The following is a 17261-nucleotide window of genomic DNA, read 5'->3' on the forward strand; positions in this document are numbered from 1 at the left end:
GGTAAAACACCGCTGCTCGTTCAAATTAACTAAACAATAGTTCAACTGAAAAAGAAAACTGAACGAGTCAGTCGTACACATTTCTTTTTTTACTTAGGCAAAGGCTCGGTGCTAGTTTTCCTCTGTGTTCATCGTGACATCAGTAATCAACTAACTATATTAATTATTATAGTCTGCGTTCAATTATCAGCTATACACGTCTTTATAATGTTCCTGGCTTGATTTATTTTTCTCTGCGAATGTAGATAGACGTTGATCGGAGAACTGAGCTGGAGGACCAAGTGATCGTGTTGTAGAATCCGCTGCCAAACGTTTGAATGAACAATACAATTGAACGAGTCATTAGAAAAAGGAGTCACCAAAAATATTTATTCAAAAATAAAAGAATCGTTCGCAAACTTCACGTCACTATCCTCCGACTACAGTGCCGGAACACCATTCCGGTCCGTTTCACCTAAATGTAATCGCTTGTTACCCCACCGTTTCAAGGTAAAGGAAACCCCACCGTTTCAAGGTAAAGGAAACCCCACCGTTTCAAGGTAACGGAAACCCCACCGTTTCAAGGTAAAGGAAAACCCCACCGTTTCAAGGTAACGGAAACCCCACCTTTTCAAGGTAAAAAAAAATAATAATTGTATGTTAATTTGCAACCAGGTCCCTGTTTTTTATTTTTTAAAGAAAAGGGCAGCAACCCTGTTTACTAGGAAGATGGACAGTTTTTAATATATTTCACTAGGCAAGGTTGTGACAGTGTATTACTTTTAGCTTTAATGTAATGCTGAATGGTTCAAAGAAGCGGGAACGTAAATCAAATGAATGCATAAAAATGAAGAATATGATGGCTAGCCATGTCTGTAGGCATAAATAAATGTATGTTTTTTGCGTGTAACGTTTCGGCTGTCTGAACTGAATCCATTCGGGAGGGTCGGGTTGTGGAGAAAACTCTTTCATTGTCGTGAGGTTCTCAGAACAGATGTAGTTGAGGAGGAGCCCGGGTAGTTAGGGGGCTCTTGATGAAGGCTGAATGGTCCCCACATTGAAGTGCTATCGATCAGCATTTTACACTCAAAGTAGATTGTCCCAGGAGCCTCGGAGCATTAGGGACCTTGGGGTGCCTTGTCGCCCAATGCCCCTAATGGTCAGAGGCCCCTGGGCCCAGTCCCCATATGCCCTGTCCATAATCTGGCTTTGCTCATAGTCCATACCTGTTTACAAATAGTATGAACATGAGAAACAAATTAAAGTTGGTTTGGTCTCTCTAGATTGAACACTTCAAGAGATAGTACTTTAGGGTTAATTCACGGTAATTATGGCAGAATTGTATGAACATGAGAAACAAATTAAAGTTGGTATGGTCTCTCTAGATTGAACACTTCAATAGATAGTACTTTAGGGTTAATTCACGGTAATTATGCCAATATATGCAAACTGACATCATCATAGTTGATAAGACTTTATGCATTCTAAGTTGGGATGGCCTAAATATGTGAATCACAGCTGTTTTGGTTTCTGTATAAAGTCTCTAGCCTAAAATCTGTTGGAGGAGTAGCGATCCAAATAACAAGAAGATGACTGAAAGAAATCTGGAATCAAGCTTTGCTGTAGGCTAGCACACCTAATAAAAAGTATACAAGAAATCTGGAGTTGTGATAAACCTAAATATTGATATACAGTGCACTGTCAATTTTATTCTGACCGCATGGATATTAGGTTGGGATCAGGAAGACATTTTATTTGCAGACATCATTCACTGTATTAGAAAAGTAATATTAAAGTAGATTCAGAGTGCGCTAGCTGAAGCAATTGGCACACTGTGCTTGTCACAAAGCATACAGCCATGTGTGCATTATATATCATATTCCCCAATGCCTTTCCAACACCTACAGAGTGTTTCTGTCATCACAGATCCCAGTCTGCCCTCCAGGTGATCCCATGGGTCTGGCTATGTCGGATTAGACAGGGTCAGACTGGGGTCAGCACAGACAACGTGGACATGAAGGGGTCAGTGAAGGGTAGGCCAGGGAAGGCCATTGGAATGAAGACATTATTTATGGCCGTGACCACACAGTAACTGTCCAGGCTACTAATACATGCCCCATGGGCTGACTTTGACTGTCTGGGTATGATTAGAGTGGCTAGTCAATGTGACTGACTGGGGACGACTGGACAGGCTAGAACCTCTGACTGACTGGGGACGACTGGACAGGCTAGAACCTTTGACTGACTGGGGACGACTGGACAGGCTAGAACCTGTGACTGACTGGGGACGACTGGACAGGCTAGAACCTGTGACTGACTGGGGACGACTGGACAGGCTAGAACCTGTGACTGACTGGGGACGACTGGACAGGCTAGAACCTGTGACTGACTGGGGACGACTGGACAGGCTAGAACCTGTGACTGGCTGGGGACAACAAGACAGGCTAGAACCTTTGACTGACTGGGGACGACTGGACAGGCTAGAACCTGTGACTGGCTGCTTAACAGACTTAACAGATCATAACAATCTATCACTGTGTATGATCACTGCTTTTCCACTGCTTTCCACCTTCATAGACCTCTCCAAAACCCAAAAGTCAGTCTGAACATATTGCTCACGCACACAAAACATGCACATAAATGTATGGCAATGCATGAACACATTCAAACACACAGACTATCTGTCCATTAACAGTGCAATATAAAATATGGGACCAAACATAGAGTTCTGATTCTTAAAATACACTTGTATATTCTCAAAGAAGATCGACTTACAAAACATAAACATGAATTACCTAAATATACGGGGAGAAGAGAGTGAAAGGAGATACCTCAAAATAAACTGGTTAATTTAAACAGTTACTCTCTGCAAGGAATCACATCCAAAAACAGTTGAGTCTATGACATGTCTATTTTGGTGTTTTGGTGAAGTGCACATACTATAAAATATACACACACACACACATCTTTATTGAGTAATCATTTTGAGTAACGGAAATGTAAGGATAGAATGGGCTCCGATGTGCCGAAATGTCATTCGGACTAGTTATGAAAATGCAAAAACATTTAAAATAAAATATTAGTTAGGGTGTTGTGACATGGAAACAAAAGTCGTGTAAGCATAAACATTTCAAGAATTTTAGAATCCTCATCATGTTTTCAGAAAACCCACAAAATGTCACATATAAGCGCTTAATATATTTTTATTCAAGTTTTTGTTTATGTTGATATAAAGTATGAAAATATGGTGTGGATTAAACATTTTATTAAACTTAAGATTGACAGAGTTTCGCTCACACCGGAATTTCTTCTGATTCTTGTCAGTGAGAAAACAACAGGAAGATAGAAATCAATCCTGTCATTCTTTGAGCATTTGGGAACTGAAGGTTCAGACAGCTACTCTGAATTACATGTTGGCACTTCTGCACTAAATAACTACTTACTAACACTGCTACTCATATACATCAACACATAGCGAACAGTTGAGTCACACAATGTGGTGTTCATAAATATTTTCCTTTCCAAGAAAAACTTTGTTTCTAACCAAAGAGCCATTTTACTGATTGAAGTGAAAAAAAGAAAAGTAAGTCTCTGCAAATAACAGGTAAAGATAACCAGCAACCTTTGAAAGATGCACCTGTCACTCCTACAGCAGACAAGACAGTACTATAGATAGACCTGCCCCTGTCCTCAGGGTGAATGACGGGACACACTTCTGACTGGTACATCTTTTTCCAGCTCAACATCTCAACACGACCCAGACACACACAAACCCCACACACTGACATCATGTTTCCCCACAGCCCACAGTACCCCGGCCCAGCCCACTGGCATGTCACAGGCATAGCTGAATGCTGAAACTTTTCCACTGGGGCTAATAAAAATCATTTTGAATCCAGATTTCTCTGGACATGCATAAGAGAGTTTCCCGAAAAAGGTTTTTGTACTGGTAAGATATGAAGTGGCGGGGGTGGGGGGGGGGGCTTCATATGGAGTTAGTTAGACACCACCTGACTCGAAAATAAAAGGCTGCTGAGTTCACAGATTATCAGCAGTATCAATCATAACAAAGTAGTGTTGGACAGATGTGCAAAGATACAGTGCAGAAATCCTCAACATGTGTCTGTGATTCACCTTGGTCTAATCCTCGTGAGCATTCAAATTAATTTCTCTTTACATTAACAGATCTGAGAACCGATACATTTTTGTTGTCTATTCATTATCTTGTTTCTGGATATTACATCTAAATCACACTTTTACAATAGGCATTGTGTTATAATCTTCCTGACACATAACCAGACATAGATCTGGTCCCGCAAGCTTAGATCAAATACTACATATTGGTGCAGAGATTCATGTAAATCAGATTTTTATTCAGAGACAAATAATACGGCCTCCAAAGTCTAACTAGACCAAAGCCATAACGTTAATGATAAGAACAATCTCAGTCAGCACTGGAAACTGTGTTTTTGTGGTGTTGTGTTCCCATAACACCAGACTGTCCCTTTTTATGCATACCAGAGCATATACATTTTGATCCTATATTACTGGCACTCATTGGCCGTTAACAGTAAAATCAATCATATCATCAGTTCATTTTCCTAAATAGGTCCATACTTATTGATTTGTTGTGAACCATTTATTGCAAAATGACTTGTTAAACACATTGCGTGTATGAAAGAAGGGCACTGTGTGTAAAAGGACCTGTAATATTTAAAATGTTGAAACCATTTAGGGCTACAACGATAGATTCTTTGATCATTGATTATTTTATGTATTCGTTCCTTTATAAAACCAGTATGAAATGTTCACATTTTATTAGTAATGAGGCTATAATCACTTGTTTGGTTGTAATGACATTTCTGTTAATAATAATAATAACGAAATAGATTAAAAAAACGAAGGCACTTATGCAGCCCTTTAGCCCTAAAGCTAACTATAGTTATAGCAGCTAATTAGCCTAATATACTTATTGATTTATAGGACCAGCAGTGCCAGAGCTGGAAAGAACATGGGGTCTGCTTTTCTAGCAGCAGGTGAACAAGACAACTTCACCCAGGAATCACCGAGGGAACAATTACCGTGACATCAAGTATATCTATTTACACACACAGGCAGACCCAAATGGCGTTTCATACTTCTATTTCCAGTGCTAAATCAGAACGGATGTGCCCATGGCAAAAGCCAGCTCCGACTTACACCAACCTTTTAGCACCGTATGGTAATCATCATTTTTCTCTTCGAAAAACTCCCAGACTTTGGATTCTTTCGTCCATGTTTCGGATCATTCAGTCTGCGCTGCTCATGCTTGCCTCGGGTCTCAGACGTGTTTTCAAGTAAGGTGTGTGAGATCGCTGTGCTAGGAGTTGCCAAGCATATGCAGGCTACTGTAGGCGTGACTGATCGATGCCAGAAATGGAAGTTGATAGATTTTATTAGTCAAATAAGTTGACTTGTCATTGCAGACCAGAAACAGATACAGGAATACATTAAAATATTAGAATCTATACTTTACTCTCATAGTAACTGATTTTAAATCAAAACTTTCCAAGCACAGAGTGAACAGAAGAAGAAAGAAATTAAGGAAGACTTAGTACCTGTTTCTCTCTAAAATTATCAGTACTAGTTGAACGGAGGGGAGGGGATCAGATACACAATCAGACATGGGTGAATGCACATGGTCATTGAATTATTGACTCACTAATTCTAAAAAATTACAATTTCACACATTTCTGATATACTTTCTGATACCGGTGTCTCACTTCAAAGTGCCTGTGCAATGACCAACAAGTAAACCGTCAGTCTATTCATTCCCACAGGTCTGTTGGAAAAGCCAGCAGACCCAGTCAGTCTCACAGTTGCACTGGGGATAGGCTATATCCTGTGACCATGTCTGTCCTGTGGTCACATCAGAACACCACGCTCAGCCACAGCCTCTAAAAGAAGAACAATACTCATGGAAACCCCTCATGCTTTATGAATTATTCTCACAATTTGGAGAAGAAACCACAAGCACCCTCTCCGAACTTCGTTTTGCTGTTGCTTTCCATAACTCTTCTTTAGACAGGGAAGAGATATTACGAGATCCTCCAAACCCACCCGCAACCACGTGGGCCGAGCCAGTGGGACTGTTTAGCCACTGTCCGGGTGTTGAGCTCCAGTTGAATCTCCTCTCTTGGTACCAGCAAAGCCAGCACACCCACACACACAGCAGGGTAAGCAGTATACGTGCTTAAGGCCCTTTTACATTTGAAGTGAGGGCATTTCGAAATGTGTGAATGCATTCTATTACAACCGCAGAGCAGCGCCAGTCAGCCGTCCAGGGCCGCCCACAGGTGGGGCATTGAGAGGTCGACAGAGAGGGAGGGAGGGAGGGTGAGGGAGTGGGGCTATTTTTGTCGTCCCTTTTGAGGAGACGAGCCCCTGGCCCAGAGCACAAGGACCCAACGGTTGTAAACAAACACTGACCACCAACACTAACAGGTCCCTCGAGAATGCAAGGATTTCCACGAGGGCCTAAGAGGCCTTTATCAAGGTACAGTTTCTCGGCATATTGCCAGGGTTGTTATTCTAGCAAACCATTTTCACACTTCAACAAATCTTGAACAACTTGCCTGCTATTTCCGAGTGTTAAAAGTGTAGGTTCGTGGGAGGCAATAATTTATTAATGGTCTGCTAGCTTCAGTGGAGAAACTAATCCCGGCCAACAATGTCAAATTTATAATTTCAAATATATTTAACAGATCGGTTTTATAAGTAAAACATAAATAGGAGTGAGATGAAAATGGATGAATGGGAGTTCATCTGCTAAATCAACACACATTCAATCAGTGTAACATTACTTCCTGTGTGTGAGGTCACTGGTATGACAGAGCAGGGAGGAAGTCCTATGTCAGGAATAACCTCAATAATGGATCTGATGACTCAGACTTCCAGCAAACTCGCTCTCTATTCTAAGATAAACAGTGTCACACTAATCATACTACAGCTGTGAACTACGCTAAAAGCAGTACATGCACTTATTTTCACGAACCACTTAACACTTAAACTATCCCTATACTTAAATGATCGCCACAAATCTAAAATAGCCTTTTTTATATGACTTACAAATGGCCACATGTCCTCACTTGGCCAGATTCCATGTGTTGCTATTCTTCTCAGGACTTCTGTTCCTGACAAGTATATTAATACATGCACACAAACACAGGAAAAGAGAACAAAAGGGCTTCACATACCAGATCGGATGTTGAGAGGAATTTGTTATTGATACTCGCTGGTGAAATCCCTGGGGTGATTCAGTACATCTACTTTAAAGTCACACAAGGACAAATATTTACATGGAGGCTAGGGGCATATCAGATGAACATCCACTTAGTACACAAAAGAAACATCTTTATACCACCCTAATCAGTGCATTTATTCTCTTCTTGTAGTGAATGTCAGTGAACCAGTACAAAAGCTGAAGCAGAGATGATTTGCGCTTGTGTTTCAGCTTGCGCAGTGATGCACTACAGGAAGGGTTGCGAGGTTTAAAGGCAAATGACCCATGACAAAGCCCTACCTGATATTGGTGCAGAGAGCAGGGGAAATTAGAGGCTTGGCAGCGGCTTCCAAATGAACTACTGACTAAAAGCCTTGTTAATTGGAGTTCACAACACGGAGCACAGAATGCAGGTGGCTATGTGAAGTTGTTCTGGGTTAGGTTCTCATTAGGGCCGCAGTCAACAAGAAGGATGCTGCTATCCGAGGCAGAGGGAAAGAACAAAGAACATGTCCCAATTACAGCAGGGAGCTGACAATGATGTGTGATGTAGTAATCACGGACAAAACCGACCCCATTCGGTAGTTCCTTACCTCACACATAGCAGCAAATGACTGACAGCCGAAGCTGACCTCCAACCACAAAACGTCAAAGAACTCGGGTGAAGAAACTGATTTGATCCGTACACGTTCACGGCTACGAGAGAGAGGACGGAGTAAGCGAGGGGGGAAGAAGAGAAGATAGAAAAAGTAAGAAACCGAACGAGAGAGAGGGGGCATGTTTACAGACTTGTTTAATTGCCAGAGTGCGGTAGCACAGTTAAGAAGACCAGCCTTTCTTCTAGCTCACAAAGGTGCTTTTGATTATAGCCCTGGCGGGAGCTGAAGGGGGAGATGGCTGTGCTTTGCCAATGAGTTCCCCTTGTCTGTCATTAGTCACAGTCTCTCAGGTCCTTCACTTACTATATAGTAGCAACGACTTTGTTCGGGACAGGAGACTTACGGTCATCCATGGTAGGACTACTAAAAACCTCTGCTAGGCTACTAATTCACGCCAGGCAGGAATCAGACGCTGTGGCTTAGAGAATAGGTTAGCGATCGCCTAGAGAACTAAATGGGAAGGCTGCGGGTATTTTACGACCGAAAGTAGCTTCGTCGGGGCGGGAATCCAGTGTAACTCAGTGATGCTTGGCAACTCGTCAAGCCAATCAAATGCCTTGCTTGGTCGGAGCTCCAAGAAAATCTGGTTTTCTGCCCTGAGCAAGGCAGTTAACTGTGAATGCTTCCCAGAGGCTCATACTGGCAGCCCCCAGGACTACTCCACTTCAGGGGGGTAGGGTTAAATGCAGAACCTAAACCTCAGGTAGATCGTGTGTGCAAACCAACAAATAAACCTTTTCCCTGATTTCCCTTTTCAACATATTCATATGATCCCCTTAATTATTTTCTTTCCTTCTATTTTATTATACTGTGCCACTATTGAGCAGAGCTATGCTTTTCATTGTACTGTGTATCCTGAGCAAATCACAAACAATAATGTAGACAGCTAGAAATATACTAGATCCAGCAACTGACTGTTCGCTGGTCTGAAATAGATTACTGCAGGTTAGGTAAGCAACTTTGTACAAAATAAGTGTAATATTTCCCTGCTAGGCCTCGTGGAGTCATTATCTAGGCTACAAATCTTTTTTGCATGCAGTATCAGCCAAACTATCAGCACTGCGTGGAGCTTCACGCTGACCAACGAAACATAAGCATACTCATGGCTGTCAGGTCACAGAATGGCATGCACAAGCAGGATTATACATCAGTGCAAAGACCAAAGATCAGTTTCAGAGCTTGCAAGACTGACTGAGTTTCTCGTCCAGTAAATGCGTCCGAAATCTAACCTCCCTGACTCAGTAGAAGTATTCGGCAAAAAACTGACACAGAAAAAGGATGCCAGTTTCCTCATTTTGTCACCCCTGACTTGAATGGGGCAGCCATTCTATGGATGCCACATACGCCCGGACCAGTCTCTATCATTCCCCAGTAGCTAATGCTGAGTAGGTTTAGCAGACACATGTTAACCCAAGTCCTGGAGTAAATCAAAACTCAATCTTCACTGAGCTTGATTTTTCCATTATGCTTAAATTTGTTTTTAGTCCAGGACTATGCTTAGCCTAGTCTGTGTCCACCAACTGGCCCGAAGTCTATCAAACAATTAAACAATATGACACCAAAAATAGACCAGTTATCCAAGGCTGCACAAAGACAAACCCTTTCTCATGCTTATAAGCATAAACACACAAGGCACAGCTAAATAAAAGTTCAAGCATGCAGAATACCCTGCTGCAAAACAGACAAGCCTGGTAAACAGCAACATGATGAGGGACATCAAATAGTCAAATAGTCATGTTAACATATAGTCACAGAATTAGCTCTCAGCACATGTATTGCTGGAGGCCCCATCCCAATAAAAAAAAAAAATCAACACCTTTTATAAGTAGACAAAAAGTATATGTGAGATCTGAACTTCTCTGTGAGTCAGGCACATGGAAAGAAACTTGTGTAGTCCATCTGACCCCCCCCCCCCCGGCCCGTCCAGCTAGGGACGTCTCAAACAGACAGCGGCCAAGCTTGTGTTCCTGTTTCTGACTGGGGCCGAGCTGCAGCCACAGAAGAGGCACGAACTGGCACTGAGAACCCGAGCCAGAGGTCAAAGGGAGAAAGAGAAATGTTGACACAGCAGCAACACAGGCTGAGCCTTTGTGGCCTGGTGGCACGGGTTCAACCCAGTATCTGCACAGCGCTGCGAAGCCTGTCCCGGAGAATGGGGACCTTCATGACGGGCCAGGGGAAAAGGCGCCAGGGTGTCACCGTGATAAGTCTGTGGGACACAGCGAGGACTGCTCCTGCTGTTGTCTACAACTGCTGAAGCGAATTAACAAGTGTATCTGGGAATAAATTACAAGAGCCGCATGGAGTTTGAATGTTCCTTCTAAATAGTCATGGAGAGGGACTGCTGTGGAAAGCACAGTGGCCTTTGAAGGCAGCTTTATATTGGCATTTATATTGGCTTCATTAAGCAAACCGAGCCCAATGAATTGCTTGAAACAATGAAAAACAGCTGAGGGTTCTGGAGTGCAGTCATTTATCATTGGGTGTGGCATTACTATTAATTCTTCCTGGGCTTTCCTTGTAAGTGATATGATATCCATATGATGTACAACGTTTCAGGTACGTAGCGAATCCATCTTCACATGATATCTGCCTACTAACATCACTTCTCATAGAAGAAAATCTAATGGTAAATTGACATATTTCTCCTCAGTTACAAGACCTAAAAAGAGTTAACTGACCTTTGGTCACCATCAAAGCAGGAAGATTTTGAGGAATGTAGGGTCAACTACAATTTAGCAGAAGTCTTAAACAGATTATATTAATTCAAAGCAAGAATATCACATTCACCACAGCTACATAGTCCTGTGAAAGAAAATACATTTCTTACAAGCTTTAAAGACAGGTCATGATAGCTACCCTAAAATATACTCTCAATAGCCTGCGTTTGACCGTGAATTAGCTACTGACTGGCCAATGCTCTGGCTTGTTCAATGGGTTATGAACTAAATAGCTGCTTTAGGCTCGACCCTTTTTTTCCCTCCTGAGAAAATATTATTCAACAGAACAATAACAACAGACAGAGAGATATGTTTGTTGGAACAGCCCTGGGACACAACCTGAGTGAGCGGCCTGAGGAAGTAGCACAGAGGACACAGCGTCTGGTAGCGGAATCCCGCACAATGACTCGGAAACTCCGGAAGCACAGCCAGTCAGTTTAAGATTTGTGCTCCGTCTGTGCCTCTGATGGTTTAAAGAAGCAGCATTAAAAAGCTACCAGTGTGTTTTGCCTAAAGGCGCGTTGTTGAGTTTGAGTTTTGGATGCACAAAATGCGGCGCCATGCTTTTTCCCTACACCGATATCAGTGACCAATGACAAAAGAACACTACAAGGTAATGAATTCCACAGTTTTAAGCCAATCGGCATTCAGGATTCAAACCAGACAGTTTAGAAAATGCTATTATTACAGGTGTTATATGGCTAGAAAGTAAGAAGCGCGTGGTGGTGGCGTTTCAATGGATAAGGTCAGTCGTTCTGAGACCTTCGAGAAGGGTTTCCCATGCTTTGCAAGGGCAGCTACTAGACTTTTAGTTTTTTGGGTGTATTCAGTGAGATGTCAATTTGTGCCCTGCATGAGGCTGTTGTACTGTGAAGGAAGGAATGCTAAAGTAGTATGATGTATGAAAAAACATTTTAAATGAAAGAAACCTGATGGGATATAAGCTCCACAAAATTGAATGTTATTAAGTGGTCAACCACAATGGACCTGCAACTGAACCATCCAGTGTGCTACAAATCATGTAAAAGAATGCACAACATCTGGAGAATAATTTAATAAAGGATTTATGCACCCCAGATTTAAGACCGCCCAGTTTCAATTGTGGTTTGATCTTTAAAAGGTTAATAACAAAACTAAAAGACCAACCTATATTTTTTAGAGATAAAGATCAAGCAGAAACATGGGATTTTACTATGGAGACCTGTTTCTGTTCAGGAAATGTGTCAGCTTAGACCTTGCATATCCGATCCAGGACAATGCCTTGTCATATCTTGGCCTCAAAAGCCAGTGATCCAGACGGGATGATAATGTTGCCCTACAGAGGCTTAAGACACAGGTTTGCTACACTTGGAGACAGAGCATCTCACACAAGCTATGAGACCATCAGCAAGATAATCAAGGCAACTGCTCAACAAGAGGGCATGCTCCTCACACACTCAGCTGTTCCTCCACAGAGAGCTCTGAATTTATGTTTTGATTCTTCAAATTCCTTGGGTCTGTTTATTTAGGAGGCATAACTCCATGCATTCCTTAGGAGTGGTGAAAGCAGCAATTAGCTGGTATAAGTTATATGTCAGTGTAAACTGGCGATTTATCTTGATGCATTTAAGAGATTTTTATTTCATATTAAACATTGTGGGGCATCATTTGATTTTGTATTTATTTGAATAAAGTGACACGTAACTCCCCATTTAACTAATATACTACAGACAGCATATTTTAACATAGCGTCGACCGAGTTGTCATAATTTCAACGTATTTGTGTGTTCTCTGGATAGAGCACATACAGCAAGTCTCAACAAATCAACTGTCACATTGTATCAAATGATTTGCGTGCGCTCGGTATCAAGCTCAAATAGTTAAGACAAGGAGTCTCGTCAAACTGCGCAGCTATACAAAGCTAAGGAAGTTTATTCCGTTTGAAAATTTCATTCAATCAAATACCCAGGCATTAACTACAAAAGTAAACGACTGTAAAAACGAATATGTAGTCTTTAATATGCGTCTTACCTGTCGAAGATTTCTTTACAAGTTACTTTGTTGTAATATGTCAGATGTGCGTCCAGAGAAAGAAAACAATGCCTTGAACTTCTAAATAATAATTCGTTCCACTACAGCGAGATAGTGTTAGTGTTCCCTAATGCGTCCCTGCTTGTGTGCCTCCATTAAGAGCCCCTGGCTTATTGTGAGTATGTAAAAGTCGATTTTCTGTGGTTCTCACTCCGTTAATCTCACTACCCTCGTCCCCTATACTGAATTATTGGTGACCATGGATGTCCCCGTTAGCTACGGAAATGGAGCACGCTGAAATAAGTGGAGGAGTTTACTGACTCCTACAGGCTCAACGGGGCTTTCTATTTGGTAATCGAGGGACATTGATTTAGGAGAAATTTGCTATTCCAAAAAAAAAGTCTCTGCTGTAGGCAACAATGCAATTACAAAATAGTATTTACCGGTCAAATCCGAGCGATTGACTTGGGGGAAAACGTCCCCCTTAAGGGAAAACTGTATTATCTGACTCAAAAAATAAATGTTTAGTCAGATTTTACGTGTACATATTGATTAGAGTCAGACAAATACATGTGGAAAATAATATTGGTCAGAGTGTTTCTATTTCATTGCAACTTAATCAAATGCCAGACTATGTAAATGGGGCGTTTTACCCCACTATCAGAGCAAAATGCCCCTCCCAATAGGGAAAAATGCACCCTGTTTTTTTTTTAACTCAGTGTTAAAAAATTCCATATTTAGGTGTCAAAATCATTCTACCAATGTAATTTATACCATTGAAAATAATTCAATCTTGATAGCAGTATTTAAGTGAGTTAACCAATTTTAACCATACATTGCACATTCCAATATCCAAAGACAAAAACCTATGTAAATTTTTTTTTACAATGCTATTCTCATGCATTTAGGCTACTATTTCTAACAGGTGATCTGCTTTTTTCCATCCATCCAACTTCTTCCGCTTATCCGGGGCAGGGTCGCGGGGTGCTAGCTCTGGGATACATCTAATAGATGGAATGGCTGGGGGGGCCCCTGGAGAGGTTTGGGAACCACTGCCCTGGACCATCACACTTTGGTGACACCCACTGAGGAACCATCCTTTTGATTACTCGATGGCGTCCAAAAACCCTGGGTGATAAACTGAAGACCTTTCATAAGACCTCCCAGTCTTCGATAGTCCACTGCCAGTGCTTCATGGCCCTGGCAAGCCTCTTTTTCATATTTTGTCATCTTAGCAATGGCTACTCAACCTGTCAAACCTGCAGCTCGAAGACTTCCCTTTACAGTTGAAACGGAAACTTGCTTACTTTGACTAATGTTAAAGGTGCCTTATGCGGCATTTAAGATTTAAAATATCCGATAATGACCGTTACATACCATCAGTTAGCGTTAAAAAAACAGTCTCTGGCAGAGTGTCAGGACTGACACTATCCCCAGTGCCATGGTTGTAAGTAAAACCTGGAAGGCCGGGACGTTGGTCGGCGTGTACTTCTTTGAAGGTGTGTGAGGTGAAGGCCAATGACAGGCTTTGTTTGGGTTCATGTAGCCTACACTGAACACTCCAGAAACTAAAATATACGGAAGGAACGCAAGTATAAGACATTTTGCATTTGATGGCGAGGGCTGAAGTTTGTGTGAACAGTGATGCAGAGTTGGCTACCTTTCTACTTGACTAGTAGGTTACTGTTTCCTCCAATGGTGTTAGCTTAGACACAAATTTGGTTTACATAATATTTAATTACTATACTTTATATTGTAGCCAAGATCTCACCGCTGGCTTGCATCTGAGCCCGAATCTAAGCAGGCGTTGGGCTGGTTGGACCGTGGATGGGAGGCCAGAGGCTTCTGGAAGTGCTGTCAGATGACTTGTAGTTGGCACTCAGATCTTAAGGTCAAATCCCAATGACCCAGGGTAGAGAGTGGAAAGTTGCCATGCATAGGGAGTCATCTTTCATATAGGACATTAAACCAGAGTTCTGACCCCCTGAGGTTTAAAAAGGTCCCATGGCTGTTATTGAGTTGCGATGTCAAGTCTGGTTTCCTGGCTACATTTCCAATATGGCCATCCTACTGTATCATCCTATCTGTCTAATCATCCCTGAAAAACATATCTATAAAAAGTGCTAAATGCATGTAATCAATAGTGTTTGTAAGAGGCACTGGGCGAGAGTGTCAGCAACATTTCTTAAAATAATTTCAGCATGGATTTAGACAGACTTTGGCTTTATTGTTCCTTAGCTGTTTTAGTAGGGCTTGTTCATTTGGGAGATTGTTACTGAGACAGGTTTTGTCGTCCTTGAATGTCTTCTGGTCCAGAATTTGCTGGAGGACAACACAGATGGCCAGCTCAAGTTTCTTGTTCTATTACCCTCTTCCATGAAGTGTTACTGTGTTGCTGTCTGGCTGTGCAGTTGTCTGACATGGTGCTGCCCCTAGTCTGCCAATGTGAGACTATGTGAAGCAATTTTCTTATGTTTACCGTGCAGCTGCTATTGGCAGCACACCCAACTCTGCCAATTAGTTTCAAAATGAAAAGTAATTCCATGTTACTTTCCTTTTATAATGTTACAGTGTGAAAGAAGAGTGACTGGTGTCACACAAAAGTTAGACGAATCAGCCGATTGAGAGGTTGGACTGTCTTAAAGGCATAACCGTTTAAACCACACATGGATGGAACCCAGTGTAAATAAAGTCCCAATAAAGAAAAGGACTAATGACAGTTCACTTAAAACCTCCTCATGGATCCCATACCATCTGTATCTTTAGGAGTTGAATGTAAAATGAAGACAAAGATGGATACTTAGGCGCTTGGGCTGACAGAAAGGAAAAGGCAAAGTGTGTGTGTGTGTGTGTGTGTGTGTGTGTGCATCCACACTAAGGTATTAAAGTGCTGTGTAATTTCTGTCATCGGAAATATGAATGCCAATTCAGTGGGGTTCTGTGTAAGCCTCCATGCCAAACGGGAGGCTCCCTACGTGTTTCTCTGCTCCCGAGTGACCTGCTGAACATAATGCTTACCATGCCATGCTAGTTATGCCTCTGTTAGAAGGATTCCGAAGTCATTGCTTTACAACATCCAATCCCAATTCATTTTCTTTGCTGGCATGTCTCCCACAACTGTATGCGTTGGAATCGACTATGACCGAATTCATTCTGACAACATGTCAAGGGATATCTGTGGTCCAGAAGGAGATTCTTGTCGTTATCCCAATTTTGGTGGACAATTGTGCCATTGTGGTGTACTGGTTCTCATGCAACAATACTTTGAGATCCAAAGAGTGAATCGGTAGGGAACCGGATGTGATTCTGACTTCTCGTTGCAGGCAATTAATGCAGAGAACTGAAAATCCTATGCTTTTGTTTTGTAACCCTCTTGAATACTACACTACAAATGGGATGCAGATAATTAGGTGCTGATTCAGTCCATATCTGCAACAAAGTGGAACCACTTTAAACAGCAGGGGAACCAGGTAGGAGATCTTTCCATTGTGAGGTTTTGTGGGGACGGTATGTTCCTTAGACCCACCATTCCTGTGGTGCCTTTTAGAAGAAATGTAAAAATACTTAGAGCTGGTGGCCTTTCACTCAGTGATGAACATGTACTTGGACGTTGTCTCACAGAGGTGGGTAATAGGTAAATGATGTGACCTATAAACATGTACAGCCTAGGCCTACAGAGACAGCAGAGATCCACAGCCTTTCTCGCTTACAATATCACCTTCCTTTACTGTCCTCATTTCTCTGTTGTAGCTTTGTAAAAATACCAAACCCCTACACGTACATACACATATAATATATATACACGTCTAATATAATAAATATACACATCTATTATAATATATACACATCTCTACACCTAATATAATATACATACACACATATGCCTCTACTGAACACTGTTTCCCTAAGGCAACACAAAACAATTTTAACCCCCAAACCCTCATCACATTTTTTACAATTATTTTTATCAATCACAACGCTTGTAAACACGTTCAAGACAAATGCAGTGATACAGGGGAGTGTCCACCATGCATCATTTGGAGGCGGGACATCCTTTTATGAAGAGCAACCTTGTGGGGACATGGTGTGATCAACAGGTAAGATCAATTGAATGTTGAGCATGTCTAAATTAATATAATATGTAAATAAAAATGCATCTGTGTGAAGGAATGCCTAGAGAATCATGGGTTTTGGCAAGATTTTGGTTTTATATACATAAAAAAAATTAGTTTTTCTTTATGTTACCTCTGTTCAACGATATGCAGCTAGGACTTTTCAGGGCAAATCATTCTCCATGTAGAACATGTAATTCTATGTAATATTACAGCCTTGTTCATTGTCATCAATGGATCTTCACAGAAAATAGACATTCAATTATTCTATGGAGGAAGGAAGGATTCTAATCAGCCTGTTTGGGACATTCCTTCATTTTCTACGTTCATGGATTCTGAGCTGGTTTATTTTGGTGATTTTTGTATGAAATGCAGAGTCCTCTACATGAATATGAACAAGAACATGAATCTGTATGCCTTTATATTTCACACTGCAAAGGGCCTGAGCAAGAGCAGCAAGAACATGAATCTGTATGCCTTCATATCTCACACTGCACAGGTCCTGAACAAGAGCAGCAAG

General features: G+C 41.5%; 1 protein-coding gene across 2 annotated transcripts in view; it reads right to left on the reverse strand.

The window, feature by feature from the left end:
• Window positions 1-12958, reverse strand: part of tspan9a (tetraspanin 9a) — a 177738-nt gene extending 164780 nt beyond the window's left edge. Inside the window, exon 1 of one of the 2 annotated variants that reach the window (XM_034288192.1) lies at window positions 12630-12958. The gene's annotated coding sequence lies outside the window, so the exon portion shown is untranslated. Of the gene's footprint in view, window positions 1-7540; window positions 7617-12629 lie in introns of those variants that run through there. The other variant, XM_034288194.1, reaches the window with a different exon arrangement.
• Window positions 12959-17261: the final 4303 nt, after the last annotated feature.

Source organism: Esox lucius, chromosome 19, assembly GCF_011004845.1.
Source record: "Esox lucius isolate fEsoLuc1 chromosome 19, fEsoLuc1.pri, whole genome shotgun sequence".
NCBI lineage: Eukaryota > Metazoa > Chordata > Actinopteri > Esociformes > Esocidae > Esox > Esox lucius.